Below are 18,848 nucleotides of genomic sequence, written 5' to 3'. Positions count from 1 at the left end.
ATAAATTTTGGGGAAGGAGTAGGTAAAACAAGTGATTAGCATAATTTTTTTTAGCCACTGAAGTGACTTTTTTTCTTATATCATGAAATGTGCTTTTATAGTAATAGTAGTCTTAATAACTACATTTTTATTTTTAAAAATAACACATAAAAGCTGTTAAATTTCTTCTGATTTTTTCTTTAAATTCAGTGAATTGCTGTATTTAAAGGGGTAGTTTTTTTACGTCTAATTTAATGAATGAGTGGCCTCTGAAACCACTTTTTACTTAGTTTAAATGAGCCTTTATTTTAAATTAGTTTAAAAGAGCCTTTATTTTAAAGACTACTGCAGGTGTCACTCTGGTCAAACCATGCATTAACCAAAATCAACTTATTAAAATAATACTGACTTGAATTATCAATTTTGTCTTTTTTATTTGATACAGGAAATCAAATACTTCTGAGAATACATTATATATGAAGGGGTAATGATCAGCATGATCCCAACATGATCCCGTGTCCAAAAGAAGCCTATATTCTGGGAACACAGAGATAACATGAAAATGTTGCAATATTTTGGAATCTCAGATCTTTATGTCTTGGATCCTTGGCCCTGCCATTATTCCATTCTTCTCGCCGTTTTAGCCTAATTTTTGCCACTCAGTTTAAGGACTACTATGAATACTATCTTGGTTTATTTCGAAATTTAGATAAGATGGACAAACTCCTAGCAAAAGATAACTTACCAAGATGACTCAAGAAAAAATTGAAAACCTTTAACTATTAAATAAATTGAAGTTGTAGTTTTCTTCCAGAAAGCACCATGCCCAGATGAATTTCAAGGTATAGCCTAAGGTTTTATTTATTTTTCTTTTTTATTTTTCAAGTTTTTATTTACATTCCAGTTAGTTTGCATATAGTATACTATTAGTTTCAGGTATAGAACACAACACCCAGTGCTCATCACTACAAGTACCCTCCTTAACCCCTCACCCATTTAACCCACCCTCTCTCCTCTCCAGCAACCTTCAGTGTGCTCTCTATAGTTAAGAGTCTGTTTCCAGCCTAAGGTTTTAGAATCAGTTATAAATTCCACTTTTCCTTGTTATTGGAAACCCCCATTAAGAAGGTGATCGCATGGTTTACATTTTCATTTCTTGGCCTTACTGACAGGGATCTTCATTAAGGGGACCTAGTTGTCACAATTTTTTCTTCATTAGCTCCCACTCCCTTTCTCCTCTCTTGCGTTTTCTCTCATTTCTTCTTCATAGTCAGCGAAGCATCAGTAAGGACCTTTCCATTGTTTAGAGACTTATTTCCTCTGAAGATTCTGCTCGTGTTTCTATCCACTTATCCAGTATTTTATGAGGGATTGATGGGTGATGACAGGAGTGCTGCTCAGCACCTTAGGATTTAAAAGATGGTTCCTTCCCGCAAAGAGCTCACAGTCTATCCCTGTTACAACTGTAATGTGGGATGGATGCTGTGATAATAGTGCTATCAAAGCAGAGGAGGGCTTGATTAATTCTTTCTAGGGAACAGGGTCACAGTGGCTTTGTGGAAGCAATTCATTTGAACTGGATAGGGAAGGATTAATAACATTTCAAGAAGCAGAGGGGGAAAAAACCAAAACAGATAAAAGGTGGGTATTCCAGGAAGGAGGAAATGTCTTGAATGATCACAGAGGCATTAGAGTACAGGAGGGCTTCTGTGGTGAGCAGTGGCCGAAGCATAAGTGCACTAGAAAGCTGTGGCCATAAAGGAGGCTAAAGAGGTATGTCGATGTCAGATACTGAAGGGTTTTAAATATCACATATTTGCCCTGATCATTCCCTCTCAGATTTTTCTGTCTCAGTCCTCTTCTTCTTCTTCTTCTTCTTTTTTTTTTTTTTTAAGATTTTATTTATTAATTTGAGAGAAAGACCATGAGCTGGCGGAGGGGCAGAGGGAGAGGGAGAAACAGACTCCCTGCTGAGCAGGAGGCCTGACATGGGGGGCTTGACTTGGGGGCCTCGATGTGGGGCTTGATCCCAGGACCCTGAGACCATGAACCACGCTGAAGGCAGCCGTTTAACCAATGGAGCCACCAGACACCCCATTAGTCTCAGTCGTTCTAAAATCCCTAACTCACCTTCAATTCTCAGATGAAAAATTTCAGGTTTTTCTCTGTGTCAGGTGTCAGTCAGTAAGGCTGAGATTTGGTTATACAGTTTTACGTTAGTGGTGAAGGAGGCCAGTCTTTATCTGGTTAATTACTGGGAGGCAGCATTCTGAATGACCTGCAATCATCCTAGGCTTTCAGAGAAGGTATTTGATATCGGTGCTTTGGAAAAATAAAAAGTAGCTCCTTCTACCAAAAGGGTCAGGAACGCTTAGCTTCATTAGCAGTCATCAGGGAAATGCACATTAAAACTACAGTGATATACTCTTTTATGTCCATCAGATTGGCAAAAATTGAAGTCTGACAAAAGATGTTGGCAAGGATATGAGGCAACCAGAACCCGGAAAGCAGAAGTGTAAACCATTTTGGAAAACAATTTGGCATTATCTCAGAATTGAAGATTTACATGCTCCATGACCCAGCAATTCCACTCCTAGGTATCTACCCTTAAGAACTCTTACACATATGTACCAGGAGACATGTACAAAAATGTCCATAGCAACACTGTTGGTGATAGCAAAAATGCAAAAATTCCAAGCTAGGAGAAATGCCAGTATCTGTCACCTTTAGGTTGGATAAACAAATCATGGTACAGCTAAACAATAGAATACCATATAACAGTGGAAATGACTAAATTGCAGCTATAGCAGCATGAATGAATTTCAACCAATGGTAGAATAAAAGATTGTAGAAGAATGTACGTTAGATTCACGTAAAGTTCAGAAACATGGAAAACTAAGCTATGTTTAGAGATACAGATATGATAAAACTATAAAGAAAAATGAGGGAATGGTAAACATATTTCTGGTTAGTGTTATCAGAGTGAAAGGGAAGGAGGTAGGTTTGGGGAGAGTCATGCAGGGGACTTTAAAGCTAGTGGTGATATTCTTAAACTGGGTGGTAAGTACACTGATATTTGCTATATTGTGATTTTTTTTTTTAAGTTTGTTTGTTTGTTTATTTATTTAAGTAATCTCTGTACCCAATGTAGGTCTTGAACTCAGCGACCCTGATATCAAGTCCCATGCTCTTCAGACTGAGCCAGCCTAGTGCCCCATCATGATTCTTTATACATTACATGTAGTTTTTTTTAAATCTTTGTATCTATAAATTTTAAAGCATTAAGGTAAGGTTGTTGATATTGGACCTAGTCTGGTGTTCTCCATAGTAATACTTGGACAAATTTTTCAGAATGTAAAAACTGAGGCCTGGAGACATTAAGTAATTTAATTGTTCAAGAGGGAAAACTTCTCAGTGACAGCCTGGTCTCAAACTCTGTACAGATCGCTTTCTGTCATTTTATGTTGCAACTCTCCCATTATGTAGATTCTGTCAGTCAGGGGCACCTGGGTGGTACAGTCGTTAAGCGTCTGCCTTCAGCGCAGGGCGTGATCCCGGCGTTCTGGGATCGAGCCCCGCATCAGGCTCCTCCACTGGGAGCCTGCTTCTTCCTCTCCCACTCCTCCTGCTTGTGTTCCCTCTCTCGCTGGCTGTCTCTATCTCTCTGTCAAATAAATAAATAAAATCTTAAAAAAAAAAAAAGATTCTATCGATCAATTAGAAGTGCTTCCACTTGGATTACTGCCTTAGTCTTTCACCCCTTCATGTGTTATGTTCTCTGCTGCCGGAGAGGGTTTTCTAAATGCAAATCCGATCATGTCACTCTCTGGCCTCAATCTTAAATAGTTCCCAGTAGCCTTCTGCACACTTACAGTGCCGTAGTGCAGCATGCAAGCTCTCTGTGCCTTGGCCTCTGTCTGCCTTATTAGCCTCATCACTCATGACTTCTTGTACTTCAGCCACAGCAAGCTGTTTGCTGTTCGTGGACCATTGTTTGCCTCTGCACACGCTGCCGACCTGTCTGCAACTTCTCTTAACTAAATTTTTGTCCTTTAAGACACCCCCACCCTTTTTTTTTTAAGATTATTTATTTATTTGACAGAGATAGAGACAGCCAGCAAGAGAGGGAACACAAGCAGGGGGAGTGGGAAAGGAAGAAGCAGGCTCCCAGCAGAGGAGCCTGATGTGGGGCTCGATCCCATAACCCGGGATCACGCCCTGAGCCGAAGGCAGACGCTTAACCGCTGTGCCACCCAGGCGCCCCACCCTTTTTTTTTTTTTTAAATAAAAATACCCTTTCTTAATGACTCTCTCTGCTCTGCTCTCAGCCTCACCCAGTCTGAGCTGGATGCCTCCATTAAAACTTTGAACTGGGGCTCCTGGGTGGCTCAGTTGGTTAAGCGTCTGCCTTCGGCTCAGGTCATGATCTCAGGGTCCTGGGATCGAGCCCTGCGTAGGGCTCCCTGCTCTGTGGCGAGCCTGCTTCTCCCTCTCCTCCCTGCTTGTGCTCTCTATCGCTGTCTCTGTCTCTCGCTCTCAAATAAATAAAATCTTAAAAAAAAAATAAAATTAAAAAAATAAAACCTTGAACTTAGCGTTTATGGTCACACTTATCACAATGTTTTTGTCCCTTTCAATAGCTTTCAAGCTTCACGAGGGCCGGGGCATTGTTGAATTTATCCCCAGTGTGTGGCACAGTGCCTGGTATATAAGGTTCATGGAAGGAATGAAGGAAGGAAAGGAATGAAGGAAGGAGGGAGGGGGGGGGGGAAAACAAGTGGATATCACTTCATACAGATCTCACATATAGTTAGAAGTTGTCATTTGTTTGCCAGATTCTCGCCAGCTCTATCTGTATTTATAAAGGCGGGAAGGAAGGAAAAGAAAGGCAGGGAGGCTGATGGATGGGTAAATTGGTGGGGACAAAGTATCGGGGGGAGCAAGAAGCTGATTTGGTGGGGGAAAGGAAAGGTTCAGAGGCTTATTACTAACATTTTAGGCCACGTGCCTGGAGATTTTAATGACAGCCTGGATTTCTTTCAAGCTTGGGTATGTGCTGATTTTCATGGTTTACCCTATTCTGACCTTCCTTGGCCTTCTAGAAGTGTGTCTCCTTTGGCTGGTAACTCTTATCATTTTTCTCTCTTTACTTTGGAAGGTAAGAGCTTTGAGGTACATGAATAAAAGGGCGGTGGCAGATAACTCATGTTGGTTGGGATGACCTGGGTTTTTTGTTTTGTTTTGTTTTTAATTTTTAAAAAACTTTTATTTTTTTTCTTGGTTTTTAATTTTAATTTTTTAAGATTTTATTTATTTGAGGGAGAGACAGAGTGTGCACAAGTGGGGGGAAGAGCAAGGGAGAGGGAGAGGCAGACTCCCTGCTGAGCAAGGAGCCCAACTACTCAGGTCTCCACCCAGGATTCCAGAGTGTCCTGAGCCAGAGGGCAGATACTCAACTGACTGAGCCACCTAGGCACCCTGGTTTTTAATTTTTAATGTCTCACTCTGCTCTGTACTAGATTAGACCCCTGGTCATTTCCTACAAGAGTATATGTAGATCCTGCCTTATGATCTGGTGAGCTACCAGTAATCTTAAATCTAAAACAGAGGTCGAACTATTCAGATTGAGTTCTCTTCTCTTAGAAAGCAGTACTATAAGACTGGAGGTCCAGGTATGTTCCCTGTCCTCACCTTCATGAAGGCCGGAGCACAAGAGCCGCTAACTTCATTCATTTGATTAATATTTATTGAGCATTCTCTCTGTGCCTAGCATGGTGGTGGGCACTAGGATTAGAGATGATTGATCACCAGCCTTAAGGAATTCACAATCTAGTGGGAGAACAAGTAAGAAAATCTGTCATTTTAATGCAGTGTGATGGGATAGGCATGCACAGGGTTTTATGGAAGTTTAGATTGTGTGTGGGGAGGGGCATCAAGCTCCTGTGGGGCAAGGCATGTCAAGAGACGTTTCACTTGAACTCAATCTTGGAAGACCTTAGAAGTTGTTGGGGGTGTGGTGGGTGGTCAGACTTGAGCAAAAGTATGGAGGCAAGGGAGAGAACGTGATAGCAGTGGGGAGCCATGGGAGGGCCTATGGAACTTCAGGGAAGGGTATGTGTATGTGAAGATGTGATAGGAAATGAGACTGGAGCCATATAAAGGGACCACATTGTGAATGACCTTTTTCTACTTTTCTAAATAAAAGGAATTATCAGTAGAAGTGTTTTCATTCATCCAGTGTTAAATGTTTAGTGTTTCTCTTACTGTTGTCTCTTGAGCAACTGAGTTTTATTGTGTTTTATTTCTTTGATTTGTTCTTTTTATGATACCTGAATTTGGAGCCCTCTTTCTTTTTATGCTTTAGATGAGTTCGCTTTGGGTACCATCTCGTCAAACCCCACACCCAGGCATTGTGGAATAGATGACGCGTTCCTTTTAAGGCAGCTTGGAAGTAGGAGGATTTAAATGACCTTCAAAGACTAATGTCGGGCCCCCACGTCAATGTCACTGCAATTCATGCATGCATGGAGAGTAGGAAAGAGAACTTAATTACGGAGGAGGGGAATCGTAACCCTGCTTGAATGGGTAGTTGAAAGTCCAGGGCCCGCCCCTTAGCCTCAAAAAAGGACTTTCTTACATTTGCTGCCAAAGAGGTCATAGGGAGAGCCCAGATAAATACCATCCTCCCTCTGGGGTGTGTAAGCCAGTCTTATTCTTTTGCTTCCACAGGTGCAGAATAGGTTCACCAAATAGTATTCTGATCTCCATTGAACAGAATTTGGCATCTTATTGTCCTTCTCCAGAAAATCAATCCCTTTAAGGCATGGAACATGGCAGTTTTAGGTCAGCAGGCATTTAAAGACACCTTTTTAACTTTCAAGTGCAGGCCTAATAAGATATATTTTGTACAAAAATACCAGTGTTACCAAGATGAAACTTGAATCATTTAAATCCTGAAAGGGGCTAAGTTTTAGCTGCTGGCACCTTTTACCTGTGAAATTACTTGTTGTCCTTTAATGGTGCTGTCCTTCTGAAGGACTGTGGTCATCATCAGATATCAGCTCCATTCCTTCTGCTAACCTTTGGTAACTATTCAGAATCCATTACAGTGTTTGGGGATGAAGGTACCCACAGTGACCCATGTCACTCTCCTTTCAGACCATAAAATAGCTTTCCATAGTTAGCCTGGATGACAGCAGAAACCAGCCTTCTGTAGTCAGGAACTGCTCCAATGTGGCTACAGTCCGAATGACCAAAGGAGTTAGTCACAGTCACCCTCCTCCATTTCATTAATTTGTTCTGGGAAGTGGTATCAATGAGGCAGAGCTGCATCTTTTGTTCATTAATATAGGGTCTGAACAGGAAAATCTATGTCAATGGAATCCTTGAGAGTTGCTCAAAACACATAATGCTTCTTAGAACTTTATTTTTTTTTTTTAAGATTTTTTTCTTTTTAAGTAATCTCTACACCCAACGTGGGGTTTGAACTTACAACCCTGAGATCAAGAGTCTCATGCTCCACTGACTGAGCCAAGCAGGCACCCTGCTCCTTAGTACTTTAAATACAACTTTTCCTTTGGAGGGAAAGTGCTGTACAAACATAGCCTTGAAGTTAACCTGTACGACATAAATATATAGTTCTTGCTGTTTCTAAAGTTTAGAAAAAGTTCTGTGTTAATCTAAATAAAGGTTTTTTTCTAAATATATATTCATATCTTTTTATCTTATTTTATTTTGAGAGAGAGCATGCACGTGGAGTGGTGGAGGCAGAGGGAGAGAGAGAATCCCAAGCAGGCTCCACACCCAGCACTGAGCCCAACACGGGGCTCGATCTCAGAACCCTGAGATCATGACCTGAGCTGCAATCAAGAGTTGGTTGCCTAACCGACTGAGCCACTCAGGTGACCTTAAATATATATTCATATCTTAAAACAACACTTATTGAGGGGCAGCTGGGTGGCTGTCAGTTAGGCAACCGACTCTTGATTGCAGCTCAGGTCATGATCTCAGGGTTCTGAGATCGAGCCCCGTGTTGGGCTCAGGGCTGGGATTCTCTCTCTCCCTCTGCCTTCATCACTCCACGTGCGTGCTCTCTCTCTGTCTCTCTAAAAAACAACAACAACTCCCTGATAGATTTTGGTAAGATGTAGAAAAACAAAGAACAATCTTCTTAATTTCTCATCTGTGTAAGTCTTTTCCGTCCATTTTGATAGAAGTTTTTCAGTGCACAGACCGTGTGAGAGCCCATTTTCAAAGCAGTTCATAGAGATTTAGCTTTGTAATTTATTTGCCCTTGGTCACCAAAAAAGAGTAAAAACCAAAGAACCAGATGGCTGCTGAGGGAAAATGTAACAGCAGACTCGAAGGGCTAGAGACAAGAGAGCAAGGAGAATGCTTGGGGTGGTCTTAGGGAGCTAAGATGGTAGTAACAGAATATAAATTAGGTAATGGAAAATTTAGGCTACTGTACCCAGACATGCTTCTGACATATTTTGGCTTGGAACTGTCTAAGTAAAGCTTCTGTGATATTGGAATGCCACAGAATTCATCTCTTGGCTTTTTGTCCCAGAAGGCACTAGAAACAGACCCTTTAACATGATTTATGGCAGACAAGAAATACCAGTTCAGTTAGGGCAGGTGGTATTTAATTACCCCTCTCTGTGGGAGTGGGGCTGTTCTCACCAAAATTGTTTGTAGGTGAAATCACAACAAAGATCCATAAAGTACAGCTTTATATAAATATATTTTTAAAAAGAGACATCAGTTTCTTACATTTTTCTAATGTCAAGGGTTAATTTAAAATATTAATGCTGAAAAGATTAATTTAAGATATTAAATCTACTAGGCAAGAATACATGTACATATTGTAATTACTTCCTTTTTACAATTAAAGTAATTGGATTATATTTAATGAGCTATTTACATTTAATAATTAAAAAAGACTTATCTTTTCAGTATTCCCCATATGCAGAAAGAGATGGGGGAAAACTCACTTCTGATATAATTATCTTTACTTGGGCTAAAAAGGGAAAACAACTATGCTTTTTTGGAAATAGAGTCAGAAGAATATTATTTTAAAATATACATACACAGTTTAGGAATTACCTATAGGAATGTGTTTTGGTTCATTGTAAAAGAAGATAAAAGATTAGGTGCTTTAAAAAAAAAAAAAAAGTCCCTGATGACAAGATTTGATGAGCCAAACGGTGCACAGAGAATGAAACTTAAAGTGATTTTCAGGGACCCTGTAGATAAAAGTAACTCGTCAGAAGTGACGGAACCCCAAATGCCTAGCTGTTTGAAAACAGGAGTTTGTTTGAAAAGCTGTAGCATCTGAGCATGTTATCTGAGGCTGGCACTTTAAATGAGCCGGTGTTTATGTTGTTTAAAGTGAAAGATGTGAAGCCCCTGAGCAGCTGGCTAAAATTGGGTGTAGAGAGGGAGAAAGCAGTGTGTTATCCTCATTAACACCATTTCAGTTCTAGGGTAAATATGTCAGGAAGGCTTTCTTGTGTTAGCATGCAGTCTTTTTTTCAAGGGAGAAGAAACTAGTCTGGGGTTTGGTGGCACTTGTGTATGAAAATGAGAAATATGAGCCTGTTTGTAACTTCTTGGTGTGGGTGTTTTGTGAAGAGTAAGTGTGGTGTCATGGCAAAGGCATAAACTTTTGACATGGATGCACCTGGGTTTAAAAGCTGTGTGACTTTGATAAAGTTGCAGAACTGCTCTTAGTTTTAGTTCTCTCACCTGTAAAAATCAGAACACTAATATTTACCTTACAGTACTGTTTTGAGGATTAGAGATATATAAGAAAATGTGAATAAATACTGGGCGTGTTTTAGGAATTCAGCAAACATTTATTGAGCAGACACTATAATATACAAAGAAGTTTTAAGAATCCCACCCTTAGCTGCTGTTACTACTACTTCTGTTAGGTTGAAAGATACTTTGTTTTTCCATTCCTGTACTCAAAGAATTGTACACTCCAAAAATCTGTACTACAAAATAGAACGTAGTGACTGCCATGGAAGAGGTTCCGCATGCCTCTCTGGCAGTTTTGGAAAGGGAGAAATGACTTCAGACCAGAAGAGTCAAGGAAGGCTTCTTAGAAGCGGTGACATTTGCTTTGGGCCTTTAAGATGAAAGGATTTTTTTAAAGAAATGCCACAATCCAGATAATAGTCCCTTTGAGACTGTTTTTCTTTCAAAGTACGTAAAGTGAAAATACTGAGCTGATTCTTGACTATGATTTGGAAGACTGATACCCTTTATCTTAATTTTTAAAATTGGTATATTGTAAGCAGAGGCCATCCATTTCTTTCCCAGCATTTGTCTCTACACTCCCAGAGAGCCTGTCTCAGAAGATAAAGAGACCCCACCTGCTACTTGGCCTCCACCGAGACCGAAGAAAAGAGGACCAATTAGGAGAACCCTTTGTGTAGTGTTCAGTGCTGTTTAATCTGACCTGCTATCCTTAAATTATTTCATTACCACTAGGAGTTGAGTCCAAACAAACTCAGCATTCTTTTGAATTAATAGTAATGAGAGCTATCAGTTACTGAGTACCTACTGGGTGTTAGACATGCCTCTAGAAGGCTCACATACGTGATCTGATTTTCTCTTGTGTACCATTGTATGCGGTAGGTTTTATTTTTCCCATTGTACAGATGATGAGGCTTAGAGAGATTAACCAGCGCAAAATCATAACTAGTGGCTCAGGAAGTCCTTGAATCCCATGCCGGATCATGCCTCTGGGTTCACCAAGGTATATTGATTTTTGAGGGTGGTAGGTACCCTTATGAGTAGTAGCTTTAAGAAAAGAAGAACTTGTGCTCGCTTCAGCCGCACATACACTAAAATTGGAACGATACAAGGAAGATTAACATGACCCCTGTGCAAGGATGGCACGCAAATTCGTGAAGCGTTCCCTATTTTTGTTACATGCAACTTATGAATCACTGAACACCACATCAAAAACTATTGATGAACTATACAGTGGCTAACTGAACATAATTTTTAAAAAAAGCCAAGAACTTTGTCATTGTTCTCAATTCTAATCATTCAAAAAATTAATTAAATATGTTATCCAGATATGTTATATGCTTATAGTGATGGTATCCTACCTGTTTTCAGTGCTTTCTTGTTTGTTTGATTTCAGGACACCTCCTTTTTCCTGTTGTTCCTAAAAGTACTCCATAGTATGTGTTTGAAGAATCTGCCTTTAAGAATTTTAGAATACTTCTTTATTATTGAGGGCCTTGCAAAAGTAGAATAGAAATCAACCCTGACTTAAACAGGAAGCACAGGGCTGTGATCCCTGTGAGAAGGAAAATAAAGGAGGCGAGTCCTGTGATTACCCTGGCTTTCTCTCTAGATGTCTCTTCTAACCGTGGAGCAGGGAGGGGGATTCCAAGCACAGCATGCTGGTCTTGCTGAACTGAAGAGACAGATCATAGTTCGAGGGAAGCTGAGGCAACTGAAAGCTGTGCGGGTGAGTTCTGGAAAGGGGGAAGCGATAAAGAACTGCCTAGAAATCTCCTCAGAGTCCCCTTGAATCTTTGCTGACCACACACATGACTGGGGTCACACTGAGGGAGATTGGGAAAAGAGTGACCAGGAAGATGTGAGCTAACTGGTTCCCAGAGCAGGGAGGTGTTTGAGTTCCTACCAGCCAGAATGGAGAGCCCATGGTGCTTACCGGGAGCATCCAGTATTGATCGAAGAGGAGGCCACATCTTTGCCCTGGGGCTAGAATATCCATAGAGTGTAGGCTACTTTAGACCCACCCTGACAGAGCTTAAAAACAAGCCTCACAGGTACCAAACTGAACCAAAAGTAACTTAACTGCCTGCGAGAATAAAGTCCAACACTTTTGAAACCAAGACAACGATGCTAGATATTCAACACTGTAAAATCATAATGTCTGACATCCAATCAGAAGTTATCATATTTACCAGGAATTGTGGACCATAACCAGGAGAAAAATCAAAACAAAATGAAACAAAAATGACAGAGATGTTGGAAGTAGTAAACAAGGATATTGAAACAGCGATTATAACTGTTCAAGTATATAAAGGAAAATAAGAACATACTGGTTAGGACGTAAATATCGTAGCCTTGCAACTAATTAGTGGAGTAGGGTTCCAGTCTCTCATTTTTACCATCTTTGTTCTTCTTATGGTATTGATGGTTTGGTGAAATTTGAATATTCTCTTACAAGTCTTAAGTTCAAGAATCGTACATGGCATTTTAGGGTTGGAGAGAACTTTTATAGGTCATCTTGTCTACCCTCTCATAATATAGAAAAAGAAGTATATTTCATTGATTCTGAGATGTATGTCTGCCCCACATATTAACATCTCTTGAATCATAGTACATCTCACAATCAGTGGCATCTTAGATTTGATGAAATGTGGTAAAAAGCCCATTAGAATTGTGACCTTTCCATAAATTCTTAGTGGTAGAGTTCAAGACTTCTGCTTATATTACCCCCACCTGGAAAACCTTCCCCCTTATTTTTTTTAATGTTTTAGATGTATTATTTTAAGATCTTATTTTTAACTAATCAATCTCTACCCCCCAATGTGGGGCTTGAACTCACAACCCCAAGATCAAGAGTTGTATGCTCTACAGATTGAGCCAACCAGATACCCCTAGATGTATTTTTTTAATTAAGTTTTTAATTTTAATTCCAGTATAATTAACATGCAGTGTTATATTAGTTTCAGGTGTATAATACAGCATTCAACAATTCTATACATTACTCAGGATTCATCATGATAAGTATATCCCTCTTTGTTATATCCAAATCCTGCCCAGAACTTTATTCCAGGGAGTCAGTTCACAGTGATCTTTTCATCCTTTCTATTATCATCATTGACTGCATCATTCATTTGATAACTGAACTTCTATTTATTTGCTGTATTGTTACTTAACTGTGGTTTTATCTGTCTCCTCAATTAAATTATAAGCTCTTGGAGTCAAGGGACAGATTTATACTTCTTTGTGTCTTTTAGTGTCTACTTGATAAATATTCATTGATTGATAAGAGTACTATAATTAACTGTTAATACAACTTGAAACTTATGAATAGTTTTGTTTAGTGGTTGAGAGAACCACATATAAAACATTTAGAACAGTGCCTTGCACATAGTTAAATGCTAGGTACGTGTAGAACTAGTACCTCCACTACCCCTACTCTTACTTCTACAACAACAATCACTAGTGGGGTTTTTTTAAGTAAGCTGTATGTCCAGTGTGGGGTTTGAACTCATGACCCCAAGATCAAGAGTCACATGCTCTGCTGACTGAGTCTGCCAGGCGCCCATCACTGTGGCTACTATTATAATTATTTTGTGCCATGCACTGTGTTAAGCATTGCATACATGCATTATTTCATTTTTCTTACAACAACCTTACAAACTAGGAATCATTATACTATAACAGATTAGGAAACAGATTTCACTGCTCGCCAAGGTCCTAAAGCTAAAATTCGGCAGTAGTGAGTTGAAACCCATACCTCTGTGTTGTACTGTCCATGCTCTTGTTATTCGACACCACTGCTGATTAGGTTTTGAGGGTTTGGGTAACTGCCTAGTAAACTGAGGGTAGAAAGAAAAGAATGGGTACTTACTTTCCCTCTGCCCAAGGACTTTTCCTTATAAATCCCGTATTTTGAGTGGTGAATAGACCTTGTGAGAGGAAGTAGATGTACAGCTGCCCTTTGCTGCTGACTCTTAGTCAGTTGCTGGCGGCTTGGCCGTTAGTGACAGATGAGTGTGTGACACTTTTTCAGGAATGAACTCTTGTTACAGCTGGCAGAATAGAACAGTTGATATGGAATTGCATGGCAGTTCGCTCCATACTTCCACTCCCTGGTGTTCAGATGCGGCTGTGATTGCTAAGTCTCGCTCCTTACTTAGGTTGGTGTATTAACAGTCACGTCCAGGACTGCCTCTTTTGCCTGCGCCATGACCACACGGTGTGTTTGTGTGTTGCTCTGAGCTGTCAGCAAAACATTTTGCTGAATCTCTTTTTTTGTTGTTGCTCTGCAACCTTTTTTCCCCTGGCCTTTCTCAGTTGTGTAAAGTCAGTTTTTTGTGGTTTTTTTTTTTGTTTGTTTTTGTGGTTTTTTTTGTTTTTGGCCTTTCCATCCCAGAGAGGGAGCAGTTACCCCAGAGAGAAGCTTGAAATATGAAGTGAGGCATCATAGAGATTAAAATGAAGAGTTAGGGGTGCCTGGGTGCCTGGCTGACTTAGTTGGAAAAGCGTGTGACTCTTGATCTCAGGGTTGTGAGTTCGAGCCCTACGTTGGGTGCAGAGATTACTTAAAAATAAAATATTAAAAAAAAAATAAAAATGGGGTGCCTGGGTGGTGCAGTCGTTAAGCGTCTGCCTTCGGCTCAGGGCGTGACCCAGTGTTCTGGGATCGAGTCCCACATCAGGCTCCTCCTCTAGGACCCTGCTTCTTCCTCTCCCACTGCCCCTGTTTGTGTTCCCTCTCTTGCTGGCTGTCTCTCTCTGTCAAATAAATAAATACTTCTTAAAAAATAAATAAATAAATAAATAAATAAATAAATATGAATAAAATGAATGATTAGACAGCTGGCAGGATGAAAGGAGACTCACTCAGTGCCTGATATGTGATTCGGTTCTGAATACCTCTTTCCTCCCTCTTTTTCAAACGTGCCTCTGTATCTGATATACCAGTGGTTGCTCCAGTGACTTGTCTGTAGGGATCTTAACCTAGTTCAATACTCACTGCTACTTGCAAGAACCAGGAAAGAAAGGTTATACTTAGCCCCATCCTCTTTACCTTTGAGGGAGGTAGTAAAGTGGGATTAGATATTTTTCCATAAAAACCAACAGTATGTTCCCATATGTATCACAAGCCCAGGTACTTGGAGAGGAATGCTTTTTTTTTTTTTTTTTTTTTTTTTTTTTTTTTTTTTTTTTTTTTAAGATTTTATTTATTTATTTTAGAGAGAGAGACCATGTGCATGAGCAGGGGAGGGACAGAGGGAGAGGGAGAGAGAATCTCAAGCAGACTCCATGCTGAGCCCCATGCGGGGCTCCATCTCACAACCCTGAGATCATGACCTGAGCCGAAATCAAGAGTGGGTCACTTAAACTGACTGAGGCACCCAGGTGCCCCAAGAGGAATACATTCTGTATCTATCCTCTTATCTCAAATTTTTAGGGACCACTAACTGGAGATTTTTCTCTCTCTCTCTTTTTAAGATTTTATTTATTTGAGAGAGAGAGCGTGTACCAGCAGGGAGAGTGGCAGGCAGAGGGAGAGGGAGAAGCAGGGTCCCCACTGAGCGGAGAGCCTGACAGGCTCGATCCCAGGACCCTGGGACCATGACTGGAGCCGAAGGCAGATGCTTAACCTACTGAGTCACCCAGGCACCCCTGGAGATCACTCTTTCTGTCATTGGAAAAAAAAAAAAGGAAGCTCTTATAAATGGATACTTGATTGGAGCTTGTGTGAGTTATTGGCATATTTCTGGTAATCTTGGCTCTAAATGAATTGATTTATAGAGACTTGATACTTTGTGTGTTGGCATTTGTTTTTCAAAGCAACTTAGTTGTTTTTCTTGTTAAACTCCTCTGTGATTATTTTTTTCTTTCCAGTTTTTTATTTAAATTCTAGTTAAACTCCTATGTGAATTTAATGCTGAATTAATGACTATAGCTGAAAGAAATCCGGTACTTGAGTACCCACAAATACCAGGGGTAAGATTTCTCCATTTCTGTGTAAAATGATTCAAAATTTATATATATTCAATGAGTAAAAGTAAGCCCATTTAGGTGGATAGTTTGGAGTATTTCAGACCATTGCATTTTGATGAATTGGGTATTGCTAGAAATTGGCATTAGATGGGGAATGTGAAATGAACTTTGTGTTTGTAACTGAAAGTCATCAGTGATAACATTGCAGACCCTGTGTATTGTAAGTGGATACATAACAGGGAACTTGGGCCAGGGTAGAGATATAAGAAATATTTTATGTGAATAAATCTTTTCTTTGGAGATCAGAATACTTCACAAACAAAATTTCAGTTTATTTTATTTTATTTTCAAAATTTCAGTTTAATATACATCTTTTGAGCATTTTTTTAGTGCAGCCCAAAGCTGTACTAGAAGAATGAATTGAAATTTTTTTCCCTGTTTGCCAGTCATTATTAGGTTAAGAACTAGAATCAGGTTTCCAACTCTGCCATTTAAATGTATTTTCTTTTGGACAACCAGACGATCACACTGAAAAAGAGCCTCATTTTGGCCATTTAAGAGGCGGTCTTCTATGGACTAGTTGATACTAGAAAAAAACAATTTTAGAGGCGAAAGTGATCCCCCAGTTTTAGCTTTAAGAGCAAAGCTATGATCAGAGCCTAAAGAGTAATAAAGGTAAGAACAAAAGGTGGTATTGCCCTCAAAAGGTAATAGAAAGTTATGGAATTACCAGGTGTGAATGGTTCTTGATAGATGTACAGTGTGCTCAAGGAGTAAGATACTGGAATTCAGAAGTCCTGTTTCCTGGGCCACTTTCCCCAAACCAAATCAGGACAAGAAGGAGCCTTAGATTTATTGAATGTAGGTTCATAGCCATTGTCATTACTTTAGGAAATTGGAAGTTTCTCCTGGTTTTACATCACAAATAAGCTTTTTTTGGTTCTCTGTCCACTATAGTAGTTCCATTTCTGTCTCGCTCTCCCTTTTAGACATTACTCCAGTGACCTAAACTGATTTGTCAGTAATTCCTTGTGTTTGGAGGGAGTCTAGTTATATTTGTAGGTTCAGCCTCACCCTGTATTTCAACAGGAAGTGGGTGGGTGCTTAAGTCTATAATGAGGCATTCTTCCTTGTGGTTGCTGCATGGTAGTGAGGACTGCTGTATGCAATTTAAACATTTTAATAGACAGATTTAGATTACAGCAGGCCTGTGTGTTGTCTGTCATTTTGAAATAAAATAATTATTTGACTTTTCAGTTGAAATTTTTGAACCCCTGTGGAATGCATATTCTTTGAAATAAAGAAATTTGTCTCATGAAAGAGGAAACTGGTCTACAAAGTAAAGCTCTTCTCATATACCCCCATCCAAAGTGCTGTTAACTATAGTACAGTGGGAAATGCTGAAGTGAAAGCAGAAGTCCTAATTGCCACACATATAACATCCCCACATGTTCTCATCCCCTGCTACTGCTGATCAGCATTTTGGGGGTGTGTTTCAAAGAGGAACTGCCTTGAGAAGCATTTCTGTTGTTATGGTTATTGCTATAGCTCAGATATACTTACTTTTGCATGTAACCATAGAAATCTGCAGGTGTTATCAGTGACCTTGGCTGTACATGAAGTATTGTATATTTATTTATAATAAATGGCTAGTGATAAATGCTGCTGCCAAAATGAGCAGTCATCTGTCTTCTGTCCTGGTAATGACAGGAATTCAGAGTGGGATACAGATGAATGTGTCCTCTCTTATATGTAGCCTTCCTTCATTACCTTCTTCCTACCTCTCAGTTTTTCTCACCTCACACCACTTCTGCCTCAGAGTGTTGGGATCAGAGTTGTAAAAGTGTAGGGCAGATCTCAAAGTCTCCTTTTGACTTTACACTGACAACATGTGATATATAAATATTTTGTAATAACTTCTAATTTACAAACTTGTAGAATCTTACTGTTTGAAGGGTCCTGAGAGAACACCTCATCCAATTTCCAGTTCAAAGCATGAATCCCACCGTGGTACTGACAGTTTAGACTGGTCTGTATACTGCCAGGCCATGGCTAGGGAGGGATGCCTAAAGTCTTTTATTTGTTCTCAGACTCATTCTCAAGTCCCTTAGGCTGAAAATAGCCAGGAGTAAAGATGGGGTTGCTGCTGAGTCTGACTACATGTCTGGAACTGTTGCAAAGGCAAATTTTCCTTTGGACGTACTTGGATAGCTAACTCCCAGATCAGTCTGGGAGCCTCCCAGGGTGTAAATAACTTAACTTCAGGACTCTGTCTGGAACATCCTTTGGACCATTCTATATCCTACAGGTCCTAGTAACTAGATGGATCTAGATCTGGAGAAGGGCTTGATTCATAGCCATAATCCATCCCTCTCTACATTTCTTAGACCCACCTCTGGCCTTGTGTTCAGAATGCAGTGGATGTTGGATATTGGACTTTGGCCAGTGAGGAGGTTATGGCAACTTAGGTAGAAGCAAATCTAGGAATTTTAGAACTTGTAGGAAATCATCTGGCTTAGTCCCTTTACAGATGAAGAAACTGAAACCCAGAGTGAGAATTATATCATCTTTGATTTAGAAGGCATTGTAGAAGTCATCCAGTCTGACCTCTCAACATCAACATCTTACAATCCAGAAATGTCTCCCCCAACATTCTTGATAGCTGGTCATCCAGAGGATTGTAGGCACTCATGACCCCTGAAGAAAACCCATTCTAATATAGGACAGCTCTAATTAAAAGGAGCTAACTAAACTGAATTCTATTTCCCAGTAACTTTTATCTTCTCAGTAGTTCTGATTCCTTTCCTGGGTAGCATCTCCCAAGGTGTAAGACCTCAAATCCCCAAATTGGCAAATATCACTATAGCATAGTTTCCCTAATCAAAGTAAAATATAACTGAAAAAGAGCTTGATTGATTCTGTGAAGACAGTTCATTCACTCTTTCATGGATCCCAAACTTCTTTTTCCAGCTGAGAACCACTACTTTCTTAGATTTCTTCACTTTCTCTTCTGTCACTGGCACTAGCATTTACCTCTTTTCATGATACTTTTAATAAAGAAACATACATTTTATCACTTTGTGAATATAGCTGTACTCCGGAGTATCAGGAGAGTGCAGCAAATAGGACTTGAA

General features: G+C 39.8%; 1 protein-coding gene and 1 non-coding gene across 4 annotated transcripts in view; both read left to right on the top strand.

Moving 5' to 3' along the window:
* Positions 1 to 18,848, top strand: part of WASF2 (WASP family member 2) — a 72,238-nt gene that overhangs the window by 27,901 nt on the left and 25,489 nt on the right. Inside the window, exon 2 of one of the 3 annotated variants that reach the window (XM_040619090.1) lies at positions 11,354 to 11,470. The exons of the other annotated variants lie outside the window; for them this stretch is intronic. The gene's annotated coding sequence lies outside the window, so the exon portion shown is untranslated. The remainder of the gene's footprint in view (positions 1 to 11,353; positions 11,471 to 18,848) is intronic. 3 annotated transcript variants of the gene reach the window in all.
* LOC121099841 lies at positions 10,809 to 10,915 on the top strand. The gene has a single exon (XR_005831583.1). It is a non-coding gene; the product is annotated as a U6 spliceosomal RNA (small nuclear RNA).

The sequence above is a fragment of the Ursus maritimus genome, unplaced genomic scaffold, assembly GCF_017311325.1.
Source record: "Ursus maritimus isolate PB19 unplaced genomic scaffold, ASM1731132v1 scaffold_32, whole genome shotgun sequence".
Classification (NCBI taxonomy): Eukaryota; Metazoa; Chordata; class Mammalia; order Carnivora; family Ursidae; genus Ursus; species Ursus maritimus.
Note: the sequence above shows the minus strand (reverse complement) of the source record. Positions and strands in the feature narration are given on the sequence as shown.